The sequence below is a fragment of the Cervus elaphus genome, chromosome 25 (genome assembly GCF_910594005.1).
Source record: "Cervus elaphus chromosome 25, mCerEla1.1, whole genome shotgun sequence".
In the NCBI taxonomy this organism is placed as follows: Eukaryota; Metazoa; Chordata; class Mammalia; order Artiodactyla; family Cervidae; genus Cervus; species Cervus elaphus.
The window spans coordinates 10,856,129-10,881,388 of NC_057839.1; the positions used below are offsets into that span (position 1 = coordinate 10,856,129).

A 25,260-nucleotide genomic window follows, 5' to 3' on the forward strand; every position below is an offset into this window, starting at 1 on the left:
GCTCGGGTTAAAATGGACAACAAGCCTCTAAGTGGGCTTAAGGTGTAGACAAGCACTGGCAAAGGTCTTCACCTCTTCTTCCATCCGCCTCTGTATTGTTTAACACATGGAAAACTAGTGTCATTCCCTGGAGAAACAAAGGCAGCTTATCCACAGAGTTTAGCTTGCCCGTTTGACACCTAAATGGACAATTTTGTAAATTCGTGTGAAAATTGGCTTGCTCTTTCCTGACTTTTCTATAAGGATCATGTTACAACAGGACAGTTCAAATTAGAGTCACCCGTTTAAAAGAGCTCCAGAGAAGAGCCATCCATTTTCATCTTTAATAATTACTTCATGGAAATTTAAAAGGAACAGGTCTCCTCGGGACCCTCCAGAACAACCTGTGATGAGAGCTCAGTGCCAGCATGGCCCCATTGCCTCAAACTCTGGGCTCCAATCACCCTGCTGACGGATTGAAATGTGCACAAAATACCACACAAAATGGGCTGTCAGCTGGGATATAACCATCTTTTTTGTTGTAGGCAATATATTTCGATTGCCAAGTTTGTAGTTGTAACCAAAATTAAAAAAAAAAAACAAAAACATGAAATTATCTTAACTTCACACTGAACATCTTATCAGCAATTTCTGTAGTCCTTGCTTTCAAGAAAGCTCCAGTCATTGTCATCATTAGGCTGACTTCTGCAAGAAGCCTCCCTCTTCCCTACTTGCTTCCTCCCACCCCACAATCAATAGATTCTCCAACAGGAGCCAAAGAAACTGTGAAAATGTAAGTCAGTCCACATCCCTTTTCCGTTCAAAACCCAGCAATAGCTTTCCATCTCACTCAATAAAATCGAAAGTCCTTAGTTGGGCCCATTGAGCCTAGCAAACTCTGACCTTCTCTCTTGCTGGTCTGGTGGCCTCACTGGCTTCCCGACAAGTCTGTACCCCAGGGTCTTTGCACTTGTTATGCTCCCTCACTAGCAGGGCTCCCCCCCCCCACCCCCTTTTTTTAATAGTCTCTGCTAAAATGGTGTTTTTGTCATGGAGGACTTTGGCCCAATCACTCCCTATCCATCCTACCCTATTTTCTTTATTCATCATCACTTGACATATTGCATGAGCTTGTTCACTTGTTTACTGTCAGTCTTTCTGTGTGAGCAAGGAGCTTTCTTTTGCTCACTACATTGTCCCCAGTACCCAAAACAATTTCTGGCACAGGGCTGGAGCTCACTAAATATTGACTGGTTGGAGGAATGAATTCCTGGGTCTTCCTGCCCTTATCATCAGCTGGCAACAGTGCCCGGTAAGGCTCTAAGTAATGAAGGGAATGCTAATATGAAGAAATCAAGATGGTCAGAGGTTTTTTAGAGAATAAGCAAACCTAAAAGAAACATAACTAAAAACTGAAGGAAAAAGAAAATAAGCAGAAAGTGATCCTGAATCTTGTGCGCCCATTCGCTGAGCCAGAGCCAGGCCACATTTGTTCACTTCAGCTGCTGAAATCTGGTTCTTGTCACAAGCCAACCTAGACATCTATTTTGATACACATATTAAATGTCTCTTGGCATGCAGAGTACTCATATCACTTACCAGATTTATTGAAATTATGGAAAGCAGTGTGAAATGCCTCCTGCCATATGGGAAAAGAGGTGAAAAATGCTGACATTTGGCTCTTAGCCAGCTTCACAAAAGTTTAGAGTTTCAGACCTTTTTTTTCACTCCTGGGCGTGGTAGCTCTCTCTTATCAAACTTCTTTTCCCCGAGTAACCATAAAGACATGTCTGTGTATCTGGAGGTATTTTAATACTCAAAGCACCATATTCTGATATGTATAAAACTTGACATTTTGGCCCAGCTGTTATGAGAAGAATTGAAAAGGCTCTCTTTGCCCTATTAATTGCCTGTCTTCCATATTTCACTTTATTTAGCTCCATGAGCTTAGGGATCGGCCTGGGGGCCTGACGCATTCAGTATACAACCCTGGAGCCCACCAAGAGCCCAGCCTGGGCCCCCCAGAGGGAGGCCGTGGGAGCGCTGCTCCCCAACCAGCTGCTGTCCCGAGACCTCAGGAAAGCCTCCTCCTCTCCACGCCTCACCGCCCACACTGCTACCCTCCTCTCTCACCTGAGCTACTGCCGGAGCCTTCTCCCTGGCTATCCCATCTTCCCAGCTGCCAGTGCAGAGCTAATAGTGCCTTCTGTGCGGGGCCATGGAGTTTAGACGAGATGGTCCATTAAGATGCTTTAACGTTGTGCTAGCACAGAAGTTCTCTATAAAGTTTTACTGGGGATTATCATTAGCTTTTATTATGATTATAGCTCATGCTCCAGTGGGCCTCTTTTATTGGGAGTTGACAGATCTTTTCCCCCTAGATGTAGTTCTTCAGGAGATTCTATTTTTTATTTCAGTGAGTCACTGTGGCTAGAGGTGTAGTCATTCTGAACTGCATATTACATGCACACTTGTACCTAATGCCAACCTGGCAGGGATGTTGGGAAGCACACATCCCTGTGCTGTCCAATGGGCCTGGACCTCAAACATTTGAACTTCCAAATTGCTAACAAATACTGTCAAAAGGTGAGACAGAAATAAACAACTGCTTCTCAAACCCCTATCTCACCTACAGCCCCCAAACGAAGCCTAGATTTCCTGCAGTAGAACACAGTCTCAGCCCTCAGGAGTGTGTGTGTGTGTGTGTGTGTGTGTTGTGACTAATGCTACTGAGGAGAGCTTAGTAAGCATCTTTCAAGGGGAGCCTTCTTGCATCTGTGCTAACCTGGCATTAGCTGGTAGAGAATCTGCCTGCATAACCGACTCAATGGACATGAGTTTGAGTAAGCTCCAGGACTTGGCGATGGACAGGGAAGCTTGGTGGGCTGCAGTCCATGGGGTTGCAAAGAGTCAGACACGACTGAGCAACCCAACTAAATGGAGAAACAGACATAGGGAATAGACGTATGGACATGGAGAGAGGGGCGGGGGGTGAGATGTATCGAGAAAGTAACATGGAAACTTATATTACCATATGTAAAACAGCCAGATAACGGGAATTTGCTGTATGTCTCAGGAAACTCAAACTGGGGCTCTGTATCAACCTAAAGGTGTGGGATGAGGAGGGAGGTTCAAGAGGGAGGGGATATATGTATACCTACGGCTGATTCATGTTGAGCTTTGACAGAAAACAACAAAATTCTGTAAAGCAATTACCCTTCAATTAAAAAATAAATTACTTAAAAAAAAAAAAAGAATCTGCCTGCAGTGTGGGGGACCTGGGTTCAATCCCTGGGTTGGGAAGATCCCCTGGAGAAGGGAACGGCTACCCACTCCAGTATTCTGGCCTGGAGAATTCCATGGACTCTATTATCAATGGGGTCGCAAAGAGGTGGACACAACTGAGTGACTTTCACTTTGGTTTTAAAACCTGGCATTAGGGGGCTTCCCAGGTGGCTCAGGGGCTTCCCTGACAGCTCAGTTGGTAAAGAATCTGCCTGCAATGCAGGAGACCCTGGTTCGACTCCTGGCTCTGGAAGATGCCCTGGAGAGGGGATAAGGCTACCCACTCCAGTATTCTGGCCTGGAGAGTTCCACGGACAGTCCACGTGGTCGCAAAGAGTCGGACACGACTCAGTGACTTTCACTCACTCACTCACTCAGGTGGCTCAGTGGTAAAGAATCCATCCATCTGCCAATGCAGGAGACATGTGTTTGATCCCCGGGTCAGGAAGATCGCCTGGAGGGGGAAATGGCAACCTGCTCCAATATTCTCGCCCAGAACATCCCATGGACAGAGGGGCCTGGCAGGCCTACAGTCCCTACAGGGGTCACAAAGAGTCAGACACGATTGAAGTGATGCACATGCACACACAACCTGGCTTTAGACCATCATCCCAAACTCAATATTTCCATGATGACAAAGTTTCAGGTGGTTTCTTCAGAGATGGCCATCTTAACACACCCATTCTGACCTCTTACAGGTGAAAAAGCTCACAGGACTGAAACTGCCCGCACCCTAGCTCTCATCCTCACCCTTCCAAAGTAGGAAAGAAACGTGTCTTTATCTGTCCTCTCCTGTTGGGGCTCTCCTTGAGCAGCCACGGTGTAGGCACATGCAGGCTTGCTCCCAGCCCGGGAATTGCAAGAATACAGCTTGTGCTCCCAGGTGCCTCAGCCAGGCTTTCCAGGGGGAAAGCTCATGGTTCCCTTCCCTTTGCTTATCTGTCCTCAGGAGCTGTGTTGCTTTTGTTTACTCTCTGGCAGACACCTCCAGCCTTCTTCTGTTTGTGTGGTAACCATGTTCAGAAGGAGAATGCCCTCGTTAGCACAGAATAAGTGTCTATAATTTTTCCAAAAAAGTTTTGATCATCTTCAGTGACATTGTAGGTAATAAGAAACTTGTACTCATCACAAACGTAAATTGACTACAGTTTGCAGAAGGTAATTGTTTATGAAGAACAGGGTGGTTTGTCTCTTTTATAAGATAGTATCAGAGGGTGATAACATTTTCCATTTATACTTTTATAAGGTAGTATCAGAGGGTGATAACGTTTTCCATTTATACCTGTTGTGAGGTTATCCTAAGACTTCCAGGCCCAAAGTATTCATCTCAACCATTATTTTGAAAAAGAGACTTTGAAGAGTTCATATTTCTTGTCGTTTTAAATCTAGTGACTGAACATATTTCAATCTCTTCTTGATGACTCAGCATCATCACCGTCAACGTGGATAATTTTACTGGCCGACAGAGAAGCAATGACGTCAGAGTCTGGTGAGTTATAAGCTGCACTGGGAAAATTCCTAGGTAAATGTCTTGGGGTCTTAGATTTATTGAGCTCTACAGTTTTTCTAACGATTCCCTGGACACCAGACTTTGCTTGTCACTGTCTTGCTGTACTTGTCTCTAGAAACCTTCCCCGCTCACCGCACGCTTGCTCGAGGCCTGTGTTTGAGTGTTCACTATGTGCCCGCAGTGGCCACGACTCAGTCCCCACGGGGTGGTCCTGCTGGCAGGAGAGAAAAACAATAAACAAGGCCACAGACAAGTCTAATTTGCTGTGGTCTGGGAATGTGAATAATCACACTTAGGGGAGTTATGGATAAATTAAGGATAAACAGGATTTCAAAATGTTGCATGCTCAGAGCCTATCTCTGTTTACTTCTGAGCAAGTCTCAAGCACTGCAACTGTTGGCTTCATGGCCTTGTAGAAAGGTGGAGCTTCTGTATTCCCACAGAATACCGAGGATAACACTGAGAATGACATAACGTCACTGGAACTAGGTTTTTGACAGTCTGCTGAAGGGCCCTTTGCCTGCAACTTAAAAATTGAGGACAACATGGCAGCTGAGAGTCTAGAGATTCCAGGCTCATATCTCTGGGTCTGCTCTGCCTTCATCTTCAGATCTGCTATCCAGCTGCCAAGTCCCCCCTGATGTGGACGTCTCATAGCACCTGAAGTTTAACTTTCCATTCCCCTCCCTTGCCTCCACTCCACACTCTCTTCCTCTGGTATCCCCATCTTAACAAGTAGTGCTGTAACCAGGAATGTTTGGCCTGGTGGACAGCAAACTAAAATGTTAAGACACTGAGCTTCAGCAGCAACCGAGAAGGCAGTAGAACAAGACTGACACCTTCCTCTGCAAAGGCAAGGACTCAGGGTATTTATAGAATAGTGAGTGACGACGTAGAGTGGTCTCAGGCATGGGGAAGATGGGGAAAGGATTGGGAAAAGCTGCAATAGTCATCACTCTGCTCAGGTGTAACTAAGCTCCAGGGATCAGCATTTTCTAAAATGGAGGCGCTTAGCACGATCGGAGGGTGGAGTTTCAGCCCCCTGATGTCAAAAAGTCACAGAAAGACACTCATGCATGCCCAGGTGGAGGGTCATGGTCCTATCCAGTCTTAACCAGCTCAGCTTCAGTTAGACACAGCCGACTCCAATTCCTGGAAAACAACTTGGGCAAACCTCTTCTTGTTTAGGCCACATGTGCTTAAGGGCAAGGTAAAGTCACTCAGTCGTGTCCGACTCTTTGTGACCCCATGGACTGTAGCCTACCAGGCTCCTCTGTCCATGGGATTTTCCAGGCAAGAGTACTGGAGTGGGTTGCCATTTCCTTCTCCAGGGGATCTTCCCAACCTAGCTTAAGGGCAGGTAGGTCTTAAAATGACCTTGATTAGTGAAGGCAGGTGAAATGGCGTTGACTAATTGTTACCCGCTATTTCATAATCTTCCAAAAATCAAGGAATTCTTCTCAAGTTCTGTCTTATCATACTCGACTCACAGACTTGACTCCCACCCCACATCCAATTCATCAAGTAAGCCTGAGGATTTTTATCTCAAAAGCATATCCCAAATCTGAATCAGATCATGATTCTTCCCTGCCTGAAATCTATCGGTGCCTTGCTTTGCTCTCAGAAAAAAACCCATCTCCCCAACAGTGTCTTCAAGGAAGGACAGACTCCTTGAATAATAGATCAGTCTCCTATTTCTGATTTTTACTTCTCTTACCATCTGCCTCTCTCGTGCTTGCTCCAACCACACTGGCCTTCTTCCTTTTCTCCCCAGTTCAGGTCTTGGGCCAATAAACTTTATTTCCTGTGCTTGACTACTCTGCTCCTGACCAGCCAGATAGCAGGCTCCTTCTTTTTATCACTGAGATCTTGACTTTAATGTTGTATCTTGTCCTTATAGAGCCCTTCTATGCCAGTTACTCTCATCTTTCGGTGCCCACACAAATCTCTGGGATGCAGATTCTGATTCAGTAGATCTGGGCTTGGACCTTAAATTCTACATCTCCAAGGAGCTCCCAGGTGACACTGCTGCTGGTCTGTGGACCACACTGGATCCTAGTAGGCCACTGACAAAACATTTGTTGTTATGTTTTTGTTCCTCCCAGCCCCCAGGGGCATGAAAGAGCCAAGTCTCCAGCTTTAGGTGAGAGCAAGCCAGCTAGTATTGAAAGATATTTCTCATTCAAGCATGAAGGTTTGATGAGGCCTTTACCCTTTATTAAAATGCCAAAAGAATGATAAACTAGTCTATTTGGAATGACCGATGACAAAATCAGTTACTGTGTTTGACTGGAGTTTTGTTTGTTTGTGTTTAAAGTCCTCCTGATTTAGAGTTTACATCATTCCTTGAAGTAAAACTTTTCAAATACAGCACTGGATGCAGTTGAGAGGAACAAGGGCTTCCCAGCCAACTCTTTATTTACTGTAGCTACCTTCTCCATAAACACAGCCTCAGAACATGCGGGTTATGCCAGTGAGAGTTTAGACACTAAATCTGACATTGTTATTCAGCTTTCTGTTTTGTAAATTTACATGAAAAACTAAATACAAATGACAGCCGGTGATACAGCTTTCTTTATGAATAGAACAGAGACCATACCTTCCTTTTATGTGATGTCTACGCAATGTTGTCACAATCAACCAGTTGACAGATGAATGCTTGACACATGTCTACTATAAGCAGGATATTTTGTGCAAGGATTTTAAGACATGACCTCTGCCTTTTGAGGTTATTACAATTTAGGGGAAAGACACAGGTCTCCATAGAAAGCTGATAAACCAAAGCAATATATTAGTGAAGTCGCTCAGTCGTGTCCGACTCTTTGCGACCCCATGGACTATAGCCTACCAGGCTCCTCCATCCATGGGATTTTCCAGGCAAGAATACTGGAGTGGATAGCCATTTCCTCCTCTAGAAGCAATATATTAGGTTGGTACAAAAGTAATTGCAGTTTTGCATTGTTGAACTTTGTCATTTGATGTTGGAATATGTTCTTAAATAAATGTGGCTATGTTATATAGATTAATTTAAAGTATGTTTCTTGCTTTATGCTTTTTGCTAATGACTTGTGCCTTGTTGTTTATATGTATTTTAGACTAGGGAAATTATGTTAGATTAAAAGTAAATTTGAGCAATTTTCTTATTCAAGTTCAAAATGGATCACTGAGCAGCAGAGACAACTGGCAACATGAATAACGATAATATGAACTGCTAATGAGCATACAGTGCAGTGCTGGTTCAAGAAGTTTTGCAAAGAAGACAAGAGCCTTGAAGATGACGTGCGTAGTAGCCCACCATTGGAAGCTGACAACAACCAACTGATCCTCTTACAACTACATGAGAAGTCACCCAAGAACTCACCATCAACCTTTCTATAGTCTTTTGGCACTTGAAGCAAATTGGAAAGGTGAAAGAGCTGATAAATGGGTGTCTTGTGAGCTGACCACAAATCAAAAAAATCATCTAGAAGTGTTCTCTTATCATATGCAACAACAAGGAACCATTTCTCCATCGGATTATGATGTGTGACGAAAAGTAGATTTTATACAACAACCGGTGATGACAAGCTCAGTGCTTGGACCAAGAAGAAACTCCAAAGCACTTCCGAAAGCCAAACTTGCACCCAAAGAAGGCTCATGGTCATTGTTTGGTGGTCTGCTGCTGGTCTGGTCCACTACAGTTTTCTGAATCCCAGTGAAACCATTACATCTGAGAAGTACACTCAGCACATCAGTGAGATGCACTGAAAACTGCAACACCTGCAACCAGCATGAGTCAACAGAATGGCCCCAATTCTTGCCCAAGACTACTACTTCTTCAAGCATCTCAACAACTTTTTGCAGGGGAAAATGCTTCCACAACCAGTAGGACACATGAAATATTTTCCAAGAGTTCACTGAATCTTGAAGCATGGATTATTTTTGCTACAGGAATAAACAAACCTATTTCTCATTGGCAAAAATGTGTTGATCATAATGGTTCCTATGTTGATTAATAAAGATGTGTTCAAACCTAGTTATAATGATTTCAAATTCAGGGTCTGAAACCACTATTACTTTTGCACCAGCCTAATAAATGGCCTTCCCCAGTGGCTCAGACAGTAAAGAATTCACCTGCAATGCAGGAGGCCTGGGGTTCAATTCCCAGGTTGGGAAGATCTCCTAGAGAAGGGCATGGCAACCCACTCCAGTCTTGCCTGGAGAATCCCCATGGAGCCTGGTGGGCTACAGTCCATAGGGTTGCAAATAGTCGGACACGACTGAGCGACTAAGCACAGCACATAATAAAAGTCCTTGCATTTTGGAAGGCAAGGACCTAGAGCATCTGAAGTAATGATTTTCCTAGTCCATGATATGCCACTGTGTTCAGCACAAAATGAATGGTATGGACCAGTGAATGTCAAACTTTAAGGTGTAAAGAATGCCCTTATTAAAAAATAAATTCAGATTCAGTGGATTTGAGTGGTAACCAGTACTTGTAGTTCTCATAGGTTCCCAGGTTACAACAATGCTGGTGGTACGGGGTCCACACTTTTTGTTGCAAGGAGATATAACAATATTACTCAAAGTGTGATCACCAGATTCCCAGGTGCTTCCCCAGACCCACTGAATCTGAATTCATGGGGAATGGGGCTCAAGAATGATGTTTGAATAAATTCTCCAGGTAATTTTTATGCATTCTAAGGATTGAGATGCCCTGGTAGAGACATGACGTTTTAGGGGCCAGATCTGCTAAACTCAGAATACAGGTCCTTTCCCCAGCAATTAACACCAGGGTGATATGAGGCCTCTGAATTTTCAGGGACTGTCAATTCAGTACCAAGTAGCCTGATTTGACTTCTCTGACATAGGCAGGGGCAAGGCTGGCCAGGAGCCCCCACTAGAGCCTGACGCACACTAACACTTGGTTAGGCAGCACAGACTAGATCAGACCGGAGCATAGTGGCCGGAAAGGAGCTGTGATTTAGCCAGATTGATGGCTCTTCTTATTATAATACTCATGAGGACCAGGGACTATAATGAGTTGAGCAGATGTGGACACTCTAATGCCAGAGAGTCTCTCTGCCTGAAAGGGAATTGCAATCATCCAATATATTCCCCTGTCCTCTGGCCTGGGATTGAGTTGTCACAGGCTCCCAGACACTGCTCTGGGTGCCCCAGCTGGTACCGGCTGACACACTCCAAGCATGTCATTATGAACACATGCAAACCACATGAGGGCCACTAGCTTCTGCAGGAGAGATTCAGGGCCCACCCCCAACCCCAAGGTCTTCAAAACACTTCTGGGAGGAAGAGACATCAGTGGGATCTCAGGTACTGGTAGGTCTTGGGAAAACAAAGACCCATGGAAAACCCCTAGAGGGAGCGAGATAGGCAGACATAATGGGAACTGCCTCTAACAAAAAATTAACATGAGAGTTAAATGTATTCCAGTTCTGGAATTTTCTCTTTTTCTCCCAGTTTCAACACTGTTTGACTGTTTCGTTGGAAGCATTGTTTTTGGAATTAGAGTAGACACATTAACTTTTCATTTTAGCAGAGAATTAATTATTTAGCAATGGTATAATGAGTTTGTTCAGCTAGTAAAAATAAAACAAAGACTGACTTGGAATTGACAGACTCCTCGGACAATTAGTTTTCTTCAATCTGATTGATTTCACAAATCTAAGAAGTTAATCAGGCCTCATCACTGACCCTGACTTTGGAAACTGAGCTTGACTTTGGAGCTGAAATACAGTTCTGGAAGGTTAACAACAAGCATGTCTATATCTAGCCAGAATTATCCTGAGTTCTTGAATGAATAGAGGCCCTTTCCACTGTCTCCAGACTCTAAACACAAATTTGTTGATCACTCAGTCATGTCTAACTCTCTGTGACCCCCTGATCTGCAGCATGCCAGTCTTCCCTGTCCTTCACTATCTCCTGGAATCTGCTCAAACTCATGTCCATTGAGTTGATGATGCCATCCAATCATCTCATTCTCTGTCACCCCCTTCTTCTCCTGCCTTCAATCCTTCCCAGCATCAGGGTCTCTTTCAATGAGTCGTTTCTTTGCATCAGGTGGCCAAATTATTGGAGCTTCAGCTTTAGCATCACTCCTTCCAATGAATATTCAGGGTTGATTTCCTTTAGAATTGACTGGTTTGATCTCCTAATAAACAAACAAACAAAAAAGAGTCAGGAGAGGCTGTCACCTGACACCCCCTTCCACTCACTGACTTGCTGTAAATTCCACTGTTGTTCAGTACAGTCCCTCAGTCGTGTCCAACTCTTTGCAATCCCATGGACTGCAGTATTCTAGGCTTACCTGTCCATCACCAACTCCCGGAGCTTGCTCAAACTCATGTCCATCAAGTCAGTGATGCCATCCAACCATCTAATCCTCTGTCGTCCCATTCTCCTCCTCCCTTCGGTCTTTCCCAGCATCAGGATCTTTTCCAGTGAGTCAGTTCTTTGCATCAGGTAGCCAAAGTATTGGAACTTCAGCTTTAGCATCCGTCCTTCCAATGAATATTCAGGGTTGATCTCCTTTAGGATGGACTGGTTTGATCTCCTTGCAGTCCAAGGAACTCTCAAGAGTCTTCTCCAACACCACAGTTCAAAAACATCAGTTCTTTGGTATTCAGCTTTGTTTATGGTCCAACTCTCACATCCATACATGAATACTGGAAAAACCATAGCTTTAACTATATGAACCTTTGTTGGCAAAACAATGTCTCTGCTTTTTAATATGCTGCCTAGGTTTGTCATAGCTTTTCTTCCAAGTAGCAAGCGTCTTTTAATTTCATGGCTGCAGTCACCATCTGCAGTGATTTTGGAGCCCAAGAAAATAAAGTCTGTCACTGTTTCCATTGTTTCCCCATCTATTTGCCATGAAGTGATGGGACCAGATGCCATGATCTTAAGTTTTTTGAATGTTGAGTTTTAAGCCAGCCTTTTCACTCTCCTCTTTCACTTTCATCAAGAGGATGTTCAGTTCCTCTTCACTTTCTGCCATAAGTGTGGTGTCATCTGCATATCTGAGGTTATTGATATTTCTCCTGGCAATCTAGATTCTAGCTTGTGCTTCATCCAGCCCTGCATTTCGCATGATGTACTCTGCATATAAATTAAATAAGCAGGGTGACAGTATACAGACTTGTCATACTCCTTTCACAATTTGGAGCCAGTCTAGTCTGTTGTTTCATGTCCAGTTCTAACTGTTGCTTCTTGACTTGCATACAGATTTCTCAGGAGGCAGGTAAGGTGGTCTGGTATTCCCATCTCTTTAAGAATTTTCCACAGTTCGTTGTGAATGTCTACCGCTGTAGCTTCACTTTAAAGCTCTGAATTCCATTAAAATACAAATAGCTCTAGAATAGGTAACAACTTTAAGTGTCTCAAGTGAGGCATCTTGCTAGGAAGAAGGGAGAAATCACAAGGGCCCAAGGGGCCCATGGGGCACCATGACAGAAGAATAGGGCTCTGACATCTTGAGACAAACCTAGCTTTTCTCTTTCCAGACCTGTGGTTGCTGGAAGCTTTATAACTTTAGGAAAGTTACTTAATGCCTTTTAGGAATGAAGCCTCTCCTCTGACAGATTATGATAGTACTCATTCTACATGTTATCTACCACCAAACAAGGCCAATGAGAGAACAGAGTGAAACCATATGTTTGAAAATATTTTGAAAACATGAGACTCTTGGGAATATGAGCTATTATTTTCTAAGGTCATTCTCTTGTTGTGTGCAAGGCAGAGCTGACCTTTTGAAGATGAACAAGCACCAAGCAGTAAACTGGAAGTGAACTGATGCTTTTAAAACAGAGTGTTGTCTATAAACAGTGCATGCATTCTTGGGAGGTCTTATCACCTTTAAGATACAACAACACCCAGTGGTTAAACTCCCAGACAGTCATTCAGGAAACTGAGTGACTCCAGGTTTGCGCGAACAGCTGCTTAAGATAGAAGACATTTTATGGCAACAATCCAGTAGCCCAAACCAAACCACTGAGAGCCTTAAGTTATTGCAGTTTGTTTGGACCTTGGCTTTCATGTGATCTTAACTGGCTTCCTTTCCAGAACTTCACTGTGTGCAAAAAGCCTTTGCTTTCAGTTGTTTATTGAACTATTTCAGGTGTCAGAATTAGCGGGATACAGCCCTGGAAATGATAAAGATAAGGGGAAAAAAAGTCTTTGAACATGTTAGCCATTGGCCCCCAGACCTCGTGAAGATGGATGTATGAGACTCCAAATTCCCACAGTCAGGCCATGGATTGTATGTAGAGGACAGGGTTGAAGAGTACAAGAGGCAGGTCTGACGGAAAGCTGTTTCCACCTGGGAGAATGGCTTGGTTCCAGCCCGCTCCTTAGGGATTTGTTAATTGGATTTGCTCTTGCATTTAAAACAAATCAGTATGTATGCTAGCTAGTGGTTTCAGGCATTGCAAAATTGGAATTTTGCTCCAGGAAAGGTTGGCCAAGAAACAAAAAGCACCTTCTCAAGAGGTTTAGTCCTACTGGACTGAAAGAACATTTACAGGTTCAGCAGAGCCAGAAAAAGAGAGTGTCTAAATTTCACTGCTCAGGGTGGGAGACTCAGGTTGAGGGATGTACTTACATTTCCACACACTGAAAAGACACTGGGTTCTGGAGTTCTTTGGGAAAAGGGCCTGCATACAAAGTTGTGTGGCCACCAATCCACCAGCTTCTGGTCCCACCTGAACCCAGCAGACACATGATCATCTGCCCAGGTATATCACACGCCGCCCGACCTGCTAGAGGCTGGTGCTCCTGGCCGTGCCGTTTGTGGGCGCAGGCGTGCCTGCAGGACTGCCGGCACGAGTTTTTCCCCACACTGAACGTGAGGAGATTTTCTTCCGTTTTACAGCCGTGGCTGTTATACACAGCCAGGGCAGCTGGTGGCAATGAAGTGTGTCTGGGGCTACTAAACATTTGGGACAAGTCACCCAGCCCTGGTGGGCCTGAGGGGACCTGGGACAGGTCCAGAAGAGAGGAGGCATGCAGCGGACAGCTAAGGACCACTGCACTCGACCCGGGAGGGTCAACTCAGAAGGCTCTACGTGGCTCAGTGCAATGAGGAGCCTCCAACTGGGTCCTGGGACAGAAGGGCAGGAGTGGAAGGAATGGTGAACTCTGAATCAAGCCTGCAGTCTAGTTAATAATCTTACACCAATGTTAAGGTCTTAGTTTTGACAAATGTGCCATGGTTATGGAAGATGTTAACACCGAGGGAGCTGAGTGAAGTGGGTATGGAAGATGTTAACACTGAGGGAGCTGAGTGAAGTGGCTATCTGACCACAAATAGCATTGCACTTTTTCTGTAAATGTAAAACTACTAGAAAACTAAATATGAAAAGTCTTTGGGGCTAGCATGTAACTCGGAGGAATGAAATGGGCCACGTTGGGGGCAGTCACAAACTAGTCAACTCTTGCCTCTAGGAATGCCCACTGGTCACCTCCAGCTAGTTGTTCCCAGGTGGCAAAGCAGGCCCCAGTTTTTAGATTCTCTGAGTTTTCAAAAGAATTTAAAAAGTCGTGTGTGCATGTACGTGTTCATGATTTTAATTTATGGTGGAAATTTAAAACCCTTTTTAGGGACAAAGCAAATAGAGCTGCTCTGTGAAGAAAATGGCCCATGGATGTGACTTCTTCTGGGCACCAGAGGATTAAGTGCACAAGAGAAAGGGGCTTTACAAATGCAGATTCCTGGGTGCCTCCTTAGAGGTTTTGATTAGGTAGTTTCAGGGTCACACCCAGGACTCTGCATTAGTATTAAAAACAAAATGTATCCCAGGTGATTTTTGACACAGGAGGTGTGTTGGTTGCACTCTGAGAAATGTTTCTTAAAGGAACAAAATTCCTTTTTCTTAGCTTCTTCACTGTTTTAATTTTCTTATTTCTTCTCTCATCATCAGTGGTACAGTTTCAAGAACAGTATTAAAATGTAGTCCCAGAAATGTGCTCTCTAAGATGGTAACAACCACTAGCTACAAGAGACCAATGAGCACTTGAAATGTAGGCTCTAAGTGGAAAATTTATACATTGGACTTCAAAGACTTAATACAAATTTTAAATGTAAAGCATTTTATGCATAAATGTTTAACACTGATTAAATGTTTAGATGGTAATATTTTAGATATATTGGATTAAGCAGAATATATTAAAATTAATTGGTTGCTATTAGGAAATTGAAGTCACACATGGGACTCACATGTATGACTCACGTTGTATTTCTATTGGATGGTGCAGGTTTAGGCAACTGGGGTGAAGAGGACTAGCATTCCAGCCCAAGTGCATGGAGGCAGAAGAAAGCTTAGTGTTCATACATGCATGGGTGCGTGTTTGCTCAATCATGTCCAACTCTTTGTGAGCCCTTGGACTGTAGCCTGCCAGGCTCCTCAGTCCATGGAATTCTCCAGGCAAGAATACTGGAGTGGGTTGCCATTTCCTTCTCCAGGGGATCTTCCCAACCCTGGGACTGAACTCACATCTCAGGTATCTCCTATATTTGTGGGTGGATTCTTTACCACTAGTTCCACCTCTGGGCTCCCTCTGCCCAGATTACCAGGACCAGGGATTTCACAGTGGAGACACAGCCAATACCGTTCTTGCCTTAGCATCCCTCCCTAGAAAGACAGCAGGAGGTGGCAGGCTGAGGTCTGGGGTCCTCAGGTCCTAGTCATGTCTGCCTCTGCCACCAGAGGCATGACCAAAGCCACTCATATAATCAGTATATCAAGAAGAATGGAACTGCAGTTCATTGTAGGTTCCATTTCCGAGAGATGCAAGGAAAGCTACAAATTCTGCTAGGTATTAAAGTAGGCTCAGGGTAAGGCAATGTCCCTGATCTAGTCTCAGATTTAGAAATATTAATAGCATTTTCATAAGTATCAAAAACTTTCAGAAGTTTTAAAAACTTTTCAGGCTGATGTTAGAGTCATTCACTGAAGTTAACAAAATACAGTCACTGAGAGAGAACAGGAACCTTACTCCCCAAATGACAAAGGAGGATTATGAGATCCTGTTAGCGGTTTGGGTTGAGCAGAATGTCTCAAACCCTATTTTCCATTTCTTCTATTCGTCAGATCACCAAATGCATTGTGTCAGCACTTTCCAGTCTTAATTCTTTAAAAACATCTATATGCTTCAAGACAAATTTTATCATGTGTTTCTGATTCATTTATACATAACAAATCAAAATGTTCTTTTGTAAGAACCATTTGATGTCCAAAACTACTCTTGATCTCCATTAATAATCCTGTTTTCTTTCAAACTTAAGGTCCGTTGTATCTATACAGAAACCTAAATTCAGGTCTAAAGTTAGAGCTCACTCAATTCAAATAGTCTTACAACTTGGCAAGATGAATTTTACTGATTCAGTTTTAAAACGATACCACAGAACCTATACATACCTGCTCATTCTTTGAGGATCATTTTCTTGATCTTACCTGCCTGAGCCATGCATATTGACCTTTGTTGATTTTTTTTTTTTTTTTTTTTTTTTTTTTTTACTGTCTCTATTTATCATCTTTTTTCTTCGGCAGGGAAGTTTCAAACTTCCCTGTTTGAAACTGTAGTCTGCAAGCCCTCAACCCCTAACTTCTGCTCTGTTTCCAAAGCTCTAACCATTCTCTACCCCTCTGCTCTACCTGCTTCTCATCACATTCAGCCTTCACTTCAAGTTCAATTCCCGTTGGTAAATTTCTGCCTCTTCCCCAGGGTAACTTTCCTTTCACCTTGTTTTGTTGCCCAAGGTTTTGCACATGTCCTTCAGGTTGTTCTTCCTTTTCTTCCCCCTCCATTCGATCCACAAGGGGTGGGAAATCTACAGAGGACCTATATTCTGACCCAGATATTCCACACCTGCAACCATCAGCCCCCTTGCATAAAGGGCTACAGGTAACTAGGAATAGACATGAGCCTGAACCCTGGACCCATTGACCTAGTAGTACATGATAATCTGATCTCTTACTCTTGATTTATTCATGGGAAGGAAATAAAATGAATGTACCTATAATAAGTACTGCTTTGATGACCTTGAACTATAAGGACAATGCAGCACATGTCATTTTTAACAGACAAAAGTACACATAGTTGATATAGTCTTAGAGCTGATGGTTTTGACTCCAGACCACAAGTTTGTCTTCAGGAGTCCCATCGCTTAGCACATCGCTTAGCACACTTAGCACTCTCAGTCTCCCTAATTCAGAGAACAATTTCCCCATGGTGCTTAGAACTCCCCACTGTAGCCTCCTGTGGGCAGTCCCAAACCCTATCAATATACACACTATTCTCATCGTGCTCCCTCGGGACCTGCCTCTGGGGAGACAAGAGCTACCTGAGCCCACGAGTCAGGAAGGTGAAGCAGTGAGGCCTCGATGCTTCAGCCCACTTCCGCAGTTACCCACTTACAAAAGAAGACACACGCAACAGAACCACGAAAATAAGGATCAAAACCAGTCAAAGGCTAGAAATTAGAAGGGAGACGAGAGAAACACATCAGAGACCCAAGATTTACCGTGAGCAAGCCCTGAGGGGACTTGTGCTTAAGACTCACAGCAATCAGAGGAAAGCAGAGAGATGCTGAGTTTTACACTTTTGTGTCTGACCCAGGAAGTGTGTGAGTTCTTTGGTAGAACTTGTTTTCTCCTGGCAATAAATTCTTAGAGGTTTTTGTTGAATTGATTTTTATATAAATGACAAGATAGAATGAAAGGGGCTTACAGAAGATGTAGAAATGATTTTCTTCCGGCCGTTTCTTCCACCAAACTTCAATGAATACCGAGGGCAAGCTGTTTATTAAATCATAACTCAGTGAAGATATTTCTTTGGGGAGTTTAGCTAATGTGGTCCAGATCCATAACTTTCAGGTGATTTATCTTGACATACAGATAGAGCTCAGACAGCCTAGAGGAATGGGTGTTTAGCATGACTCAGAAACACTCGCTCTAGAGAACTCATTTTTTCTGCTAATCCTTGGGTAGAATCTGGAGACTGGTCCATGTGTTAGAAAGCAAAGTGAGCTATATGCTCTGATGTGCAGACGTCAAGTCTGAAATGTTACTATGAGATAAACATCTCTTCACCATGAAGGTAGGACTCTCCTACCTTTCCCTGGTTTTAGGCTAAAAGTCCCAACTGTTTATACAGTTAGAGCTAGAATTTATCATGGGTAAATGATTATCTGAACAGTTATCCCACTGAAGTTTGAAATTTCCCACATAAAATAAGGTTGAGGCAACTTTGGTCTGGGAACCTTTTTTTTTTTTTTTAATGTGGACCATTTTTAAAGTCTTCATTGACTTTGTTACAATATTGCTTCTGTTTTATGCTTTAGTTTTTCATCCACAAGACATGTGGGATCTTAGTTCCCTTACCAGGGGTCAAACCCACAGCCCCTGCATTGGAAGGCAAAGTCCTACCTATTGGACTACCAGAGAAGTCCCTGGCCTGAAAACTTTTAAAGGCATGTATCTATTGCAATTATAAAATAATCAACCTGTGGCACACTCAAAGGGAGCATTTTGATCTGTTCTTTCTCTGATATGCTACAAAACGTACCCTCATTTATTTATGTTTTTTGGATGGAGACCTCTTCAGCGACAGAAATGATAACAAAAAGTCAGTCTGCATGACCCAAAGAAAAGGATCAGTGAAAAAAAATTATATCAAATAATGCCTTTCCTTTGAAATCATGGTCCAGAAAAAAGTGTTAGCATCAAAGAGGACATTTCTAGCTATTATCTTAGCTCATGATGATTCCAAACCCTGGGTAGCCCTGGTTGGCATCAGCCTTTATCAGGCTATGTATCATGTTGGTTGATCGCAGCCTCCATTTCTTGAGCACAGATGGTTTGGGGGAGCTTGTTACAGCCCATCAGCAGGCTGCATCCTGTGAGCCAGTCTTTGACAACAGAAATGATCACTAAGGTTCAGGACAGAGGTAGCACCATAACCTCAGGGATCCAGCATGGAACCTCAAATCTGGTTACTTCTCTACCTGCATAGGCCAGGTACCAGATAATTTGCTAGTGAAGATGCAGATTTGTGGAGCTGATAAATAAACAAATGAATGCTAGTGAGGATAAAACCAGCAGAAACTCTGGGGCTGGAGCCAGTGATCCCAGCTTGACAATCACACTGAAAGGGGGTAGGATGTGACCCATGGCTCCAGAAGACAGGGCAAGATGGAAGAAAATTGGGTTCTGGATCATGAGAACCTTGAGATCCTCATGACAAGAAGAGATAACCAAACTAGTGGGTGGGACCTGTGTACAGACCAGTTAGGTGGAGGTGCTCCTGGTCATAGGCCAATGGCCCTTCACCCATTCCACTGTCTCCTCTCATCAAGGCTCACCAGGGTGACCTACTTGTCCCATTTTGGAGCATTTTCTCCCTTCTACTTTCATCTGTAAGTCAGGTGAACAGAGGGAGGGCCTGAGAGGCCCCCCTCAGCCCAGTGGTTCTCATAGCTTTAAGAAAATACCACTGGAACTTCCCTGGTGGTCCAGTGGTTAAGACTTTGCCTTCTAATCCAGGGGGTGAGGGTTCAATCCCTGGTTGTGAAGCTAACCTCCCACATGTCTCATGGCGAAAAACCAAAGCAAAAGCAATATTCTAACAAATTCAATAAAGACTATTTTTTTAAAAAAAGTACCACTGCCCAGATCCCACCCCAGAGGTTCATATTTAATTGGTCCGGGGGACCCCAGTCATTGGCATTTCTTTTTAAAAGCTCCCCAGGTTATGTTATGGTGCACCTTAGGTTGAGAACCATCCTGGTCAAATATTAAACCCTCATTTGCCTCCAGCACATCCTGACTTCTTCACATGAGGAGGTTAGGTGCACGCGTGCCATCTCCTCTCCCTCCCCTGAGACGGTGGAAAGGTTCAGTTGTCACTTACCCTCTTCACTCAGAAGGATTGCGAAAGATTGCAATACTATATACAGGATGTCTGCTGGCTGATTTAGCTGCTACAAAGGACGTTTCCAGTGTTAAGATAGCATAACTTCAAAGAACACTGTGAGTTTTCAAGTTGTATTCATGTAACATTGTTACACAATTATAAACAAATGCCTTAAGCTAGTTAATACTCTTACCCCAAACACAAACAATAAATAATACTTAAAAGTAAAACCAAAACCAAAAACAACAAAAACTCACAAGTTATCAGTGAGACTGCTGTAGTTTCACATGGATTCAGCTCCCACCCACCACTCCAGCCCACAGATCGTACCTCCATCTTGCATCATACCTAGCATCAAATCAGTTCAGTCATTCAGTCGTGTCCGACTCTTTGTGACCCCATGGACTGCAGCACGCCAGGCCTCCCTGTCCGTCACCAACTCATGGAGTTCACTCAAATTCATGTCCATTGAGTCAGTGATGCCATCCAACCATCTCATCCTCTGTCGTCCCCTTCTCCTCCTGCCTTCAATCTTTCCCAGCATCAGGGGCTTTTCAAATGAGTTAGTTCTTCACATCAGGTGGTCAAAGTATTGGAGTTTCAGGTTCAGCATCAGTCCTTCCAATGAATATTCGGGACTGATTTCTTTTTGGATGGACTGGTTGGATCTCCTTGCTGTCCAAGGGACTCTCAAGTCTTCTCCAACACCACAGTTTAAAAGCATCAATTCTTCGGTGCTCAGCTTTCTTTATAGTCCAACTCTCACATCCATACATGACTACTGGAAAAACCATAGCTTTGACTAGATGGACCTTGGTTGACAAAGTAATGTCTTTGCTTTTTAATATGCTGTCTGTGTTAGTCAAATCAAATCATCCCTCCATTATTTCAATGGGTGATTTTTTTTAAATGGCTGAACATTTAAAATTTCTTATAGAATAATTCTGGGGTTTACATGCTTTGGGGGTATGGCAAATTAAAGTAGGGGTGGGCTCTGATGAGAAGAGGAATTGGGACACTTCCTAGTCTTTTCCCCAGATCAGTCACTTTCAGATTTTTCGTTCCCACTCTCTCTTCACTTTCCCAAAATGAACAGCTCTCCATTTTTTAGGCCATTAAAAACCTCTCATCTGCAGTTATGTCATCCTTGACCATTTTCCCTAAATGTGTTAAAGTGGGGAAGGTCAGTGGTAGCTTACTCAATTAATGATGTTCAGTTGCCAAGTTGTGTCTGACTCTTTATGACCCCAGGAGCACGTCAGGCTCCTTTGTCCTCCACCATCTCCCAAACTTTGCTCAAGTTCAGGTCCATTCAGTTGGTGATGCTAACTATCTCATTCTCTGCTGCCCTGTTCTCCTCCTGCCTATTTCCAAATAGTACAACCAAATTCTAAGAATATATCTAAAGAAATATGTGGGCTTCCCTGCTGGCTCAGATGGTAAAGAATCTGCCTTCAGTGCAAGAGACCCAGGTTTGATCCCTAGGTAGGGAAGATCCCCTGGAGAAGGGAATGGCAACTCACTCCAGTGTTCTTGCCTGGAGAATTCCATGGACAGAGGATCCTGGAGGGCTACAGTCCATGGGGTTGCAGAGAGTCGGACACGACTGAGCAACTGACACTTCCACTTTAAAGAAATGTGTACTCACATTAGGAATACAAATTGGTCTCTTTGGGAAATTTTGGATGGGCTTTTTCAAAAGACATAAGGTGGATACAACATTCATGTCCTTCAGTAGCTGCAGAACATGACTATGTTCCTTGATACAATGACAGAGGTTTGAGTTCAAAGACCACAACCTCCTTCAAGTATATTCAATAAAAGCTGGTTCTCTGTGACTAGTCTCTAGGCCCTGCCTGGCTGGCAGCCTTGGCGCCCCTCTATGTCCCCCACTTGCAGGACCTGTTCAGAGATGAGACAGACTGAATGAGCTAAAGCCCCAGTTAGAACATTCAGTGGCGTTACATTGGTTGGCAGGAGAACATTCTCTTCAGCACTGAACTATATTAACTGAAATTCTGCCTTGCTCCCCTGTACCTGAATGTGGCAGATACTGGCCACCTGGCCCCTAAATCTGTTTATTCTTCCTCCTGGGCACATAGCTAGCTGGATCCACAGCTAGATTTGCTGAGTTAATGAGGCCATGCAATCAAGTCCTGATCAGTGGATTGTAAGCAGAAGTAACAAATCCTTTCCAGGTCTTGCCCATGGGTGACTCCCTACGCTTCTCCCTGTCATCAGTGACCTGAAAGTCATGTTTGGTGGCACCAAAGCCACCAGTTGGATGGCACCTGAGTCACTGAGTCACTACTCGGAGGAGACCTGCCTAACAACCAAGAATGTTAATATTTGGTTTGAGAGGTACAAGAGCAATAGATAAACACTTACAAGTTGCATCACTATGACTTGGAGGTTTATTCGGCAGTAAGAGCTATGCTGAACATTATGTCGCGTTCTTTTCTGGGAATCTGTTGTGTGTTTCCAGGTCCCTGAGATTGGGCCCCTGCACTGCTGTTCCTGCTGTTCCCTTGGACTTGGACTGTTCTGCCCTTCCCTTGGACTGTTGAGCCCTTTCCTGACCTCAAGCTCGGTGACCTCAGTCAGTCATTCAGTTCAGTCACTCAGTCACGTCTGACTCTTTGCAACCCCATGAATCACAGCACGCCAGGCCTCCCTGTCCATCACAAACTCCCGGAGTTTACTCAAACTCATGCCCATCGAGTCGGTGATGCCATCCAGCCATCTCATCCTCTGTCTGCCCCTTCTCCTCCTGCCCCCAATCCCTCCCAGCATCAGGGTCTTTTCCTAGCCTATCTCTATTTCTATATCTATTTCTATTTCTATATCTCCTGTCTCTCTGCTAAACCCCCAATTGGTGTGCCAAAAGCCTCTTCCTTCGGATTTTCTCATCACTGGACTCAGCTGTTTTGGCACACACGATATCTCAATGCTTCTTCATCCTCTTTTCAGATTCCCCACTCCATCTTGCTACCTGTAAACCTGACCTCAGCCATCAAGTTGTGTCTTTTTGCTCCCTTGGTGCATCTAATTCCAGGCTTTGACATCACCCAGTCAGCTTCCTTTGACCTCTGGTGGGCGGCACCTGCCCTGAGCTCTCGGTCAGAGGTTCTCAAAGTGTGGTCAGCGTCAGCCTCACCTTGGGTCTTGGGAGAAATTCAGATTCTCAGGCTCCACCTCAAACCTACTCCAAGAAACTCCAAGGGTGAGCCCATAGTCTGTATTTTAATAAGGTTTCCAGGTGGTTCAGATCTGTGTTCAAGTGAGAGTGACGAAACTAGAATCTGAGACTGAAGCATGGACCTTAGTCTTGTCCCCCAGGAACAGCCTTATCAAGAGGCTGCATAGTCAGACTTCCTTGGTGGCCCAGCAGAGAATCTGGCTGCCAACGCAGGGGACACAGGTTCGATCCCTGCTCCAGGGAGATCCCACATGCTGTGGGACAACTAAGCCCAAGAGCTTCAACCACTGAGCCCACATGCTGCAACCGCTGAAGCCTGCACACCCTAGACCTTGGGCTTTGCAACAAGAGGAGCCACCACAGTGAAAAGCGCGCCGGCCATCAGAGCATAGCCCTGCTCGCCACAGTTACAGAAAGCCTGTGCCCAGCAGTGAAGACTCAGTGCAGCCAAAAATGAATACATAAAGTTTAAAGAAAAAGCGGGATGTGGATGGTCATATATTTTTTTTCCAGCAGCAACACATGTCTGGAAGTTTTCCAGATAATCCTGTCCTTTTCATTCAGTGGGGCTCTCAGATAGTGCGTTGAAATTAAACCTATAATCTCTTGTACCAAGACAGAGCATTTTGATTAAGTACATAGCCCTACATTGAAGTGCTTTCCCAACATGAAACAAGGTTCTTCAAATCCTGGTGTGTGCGTGTGTGTGTGTGTGCACGTGCACGTATGTATGTTTTAATACAGCCATCAGAAATAGATCAGTGTTAGAAAGCCAAGAGCAAGATTCATATTTTCTGGAAGAATATGCTGAATTCAAATCTCAGTGGGTTGCTGATGAGGTCACCTTCCATCTCTAAAGGGGATTTGATACTGCCCCAAAAAATGATGTTTAAGGTTGGAGAACTGACCCTGAAAATACCAATTTTCCTTTTTACAAAGTTTTTGTCAAACAGTAGTCCCAAGAAAAAATAATTTAATGATGAATATCTTGGTTCCTTCAAAAAGGTCAATGTAGTATAGAGTGGGCTGCCTTTGAGACTGATTTTCTTACTAGAGAAGCTGACAACTTGGTGAAGATGGGCTGCTAACATCTCTCAAAGCCTTAATTGCTACAGAATGCATTTATTCTGAGAGTTTGCAAGATTAGAAGCCACCTGGAGAAAACGATATCTCAAAGCTAGCTAATCTCTGGAAGCAAGCTGTGAAGAAACTAAAAATAAATGTATTTTTAAACACATGAAAAAGTTGACAGAATCGAAATGGAGAAAATTAGTCCACATTCTCACACACATGGCAAGAGTTTAGTTTTCAGTGGTGTCTTTTTTAAAAAGAAGTTTTTGGAACGATGATGTTGACTTTTGAAAGAACATTTATTTATTGTATCTATTTTTGGCTGCACTGGGTCTTCATTGCTGGTGCGGGCTTTCTCTAGTTGTGTTGTGCAGACTTCTCATCACAAGCGCTTCTCTTGTGGAGAAGGGGCTCTAGAGCACAAGGGCTTCAGTCGTTGTGGTGCATGGGCTTAGTAGCCCCTCAGCGTGTGGACTCTTTCCAGACCAGGGATGGAACCCATGTACCCTGCAGGCAGATTCTCAACCACTGGACCATCAGGGAATTTCTTCAATTGTGTCTTAATGTTTGACTATAACTTCGAACCTGCAACAAGGCACAAAGCCAATGTTACCCCACAAATCACTGTGTGGGTTGCAGTCGAGGTTCAGAGTGTAGCCAGGGCCTCTCTATGAAGGTTACATCCTCAGACAAGCCCAGCATCCTGAGTCCCAGATGTTGCTATGCCTCTGTTGACGGCACAACAGTTAGGGAATTACAACATGTTGGGCGTTCCTTTCCCAGCTCTAACTGCATGGCAAGAGTTGAGAAGTAAATATGTTTAGACTCAAGGGCTGGTTTTTTTGTATATGTTGGAATGATGATACAGATTCCTACGAAAAGAAATCAAATAAACAATATAGGTAAGCAAAAGGAAAGACAGATGATGTTCAACTTCTTTGAGACCTGCCCAGCAAATCTCAACCAGCCCCTTTAGATTTCTTGTTGGACAGAAGTATGGGGCTAGTTCTTATTTACATGATTCACTTGCAGCCTATCCAGATGTGTTTATTTCGAAGAAATGTTCAGGTTCCTCCAAGGAAAAGATTGAGATCACTGTCTTCAGCAGCAGCATCACCAAGCAGTGTGAGATGTTTATGCTCTCTTCTGGTTCAGTTGATCCTTTGGAAAGTGTGACAAAGTGGTTGCTGTTTTTTGTTTTTTAAACACTGTGCCTTTGTCTGTTTCCAAAATGCCTACACCTCCTGAAGGAAGAAACTCCAGCCATGAAGCCATACTGAAACTTCTACTCTGTATAAAAGCCATC

At 43.8% G+C, this 25,260-nt stretch overlaps 1 long non-coding RNA gene across 6 annotated transcripts in view; it reads left to right on the top strand.

Annotated features, from left to right (window-relative positions):
- Positions 1 to 25,260, top strand: part of LOC122683854 — a 65,163-nt gene that overhangs the window by 22,208 nt on the left and 17,695 nt on the right. For 2 of the 6 annotated variants that reach the window (XR_006337844.1, XR_006337846.1), the window contains exon 3: positions 4,654 to 4,753. This is a non-coding gene — a long non-coding RNA (uncharacterized LOC122683854). Of the gene's footprint in view, positions 1 to 4,653; positions 4,754 to 6,674; positions 6,918 to 7,923; positions 8,916 to 25,260 lie in introns of those variants that run through there. The other 4 variants (XR_006337843.1, XR_006337848.1, XR_006337847.1 and 1 more) reach the window with 4 other exon arrangements.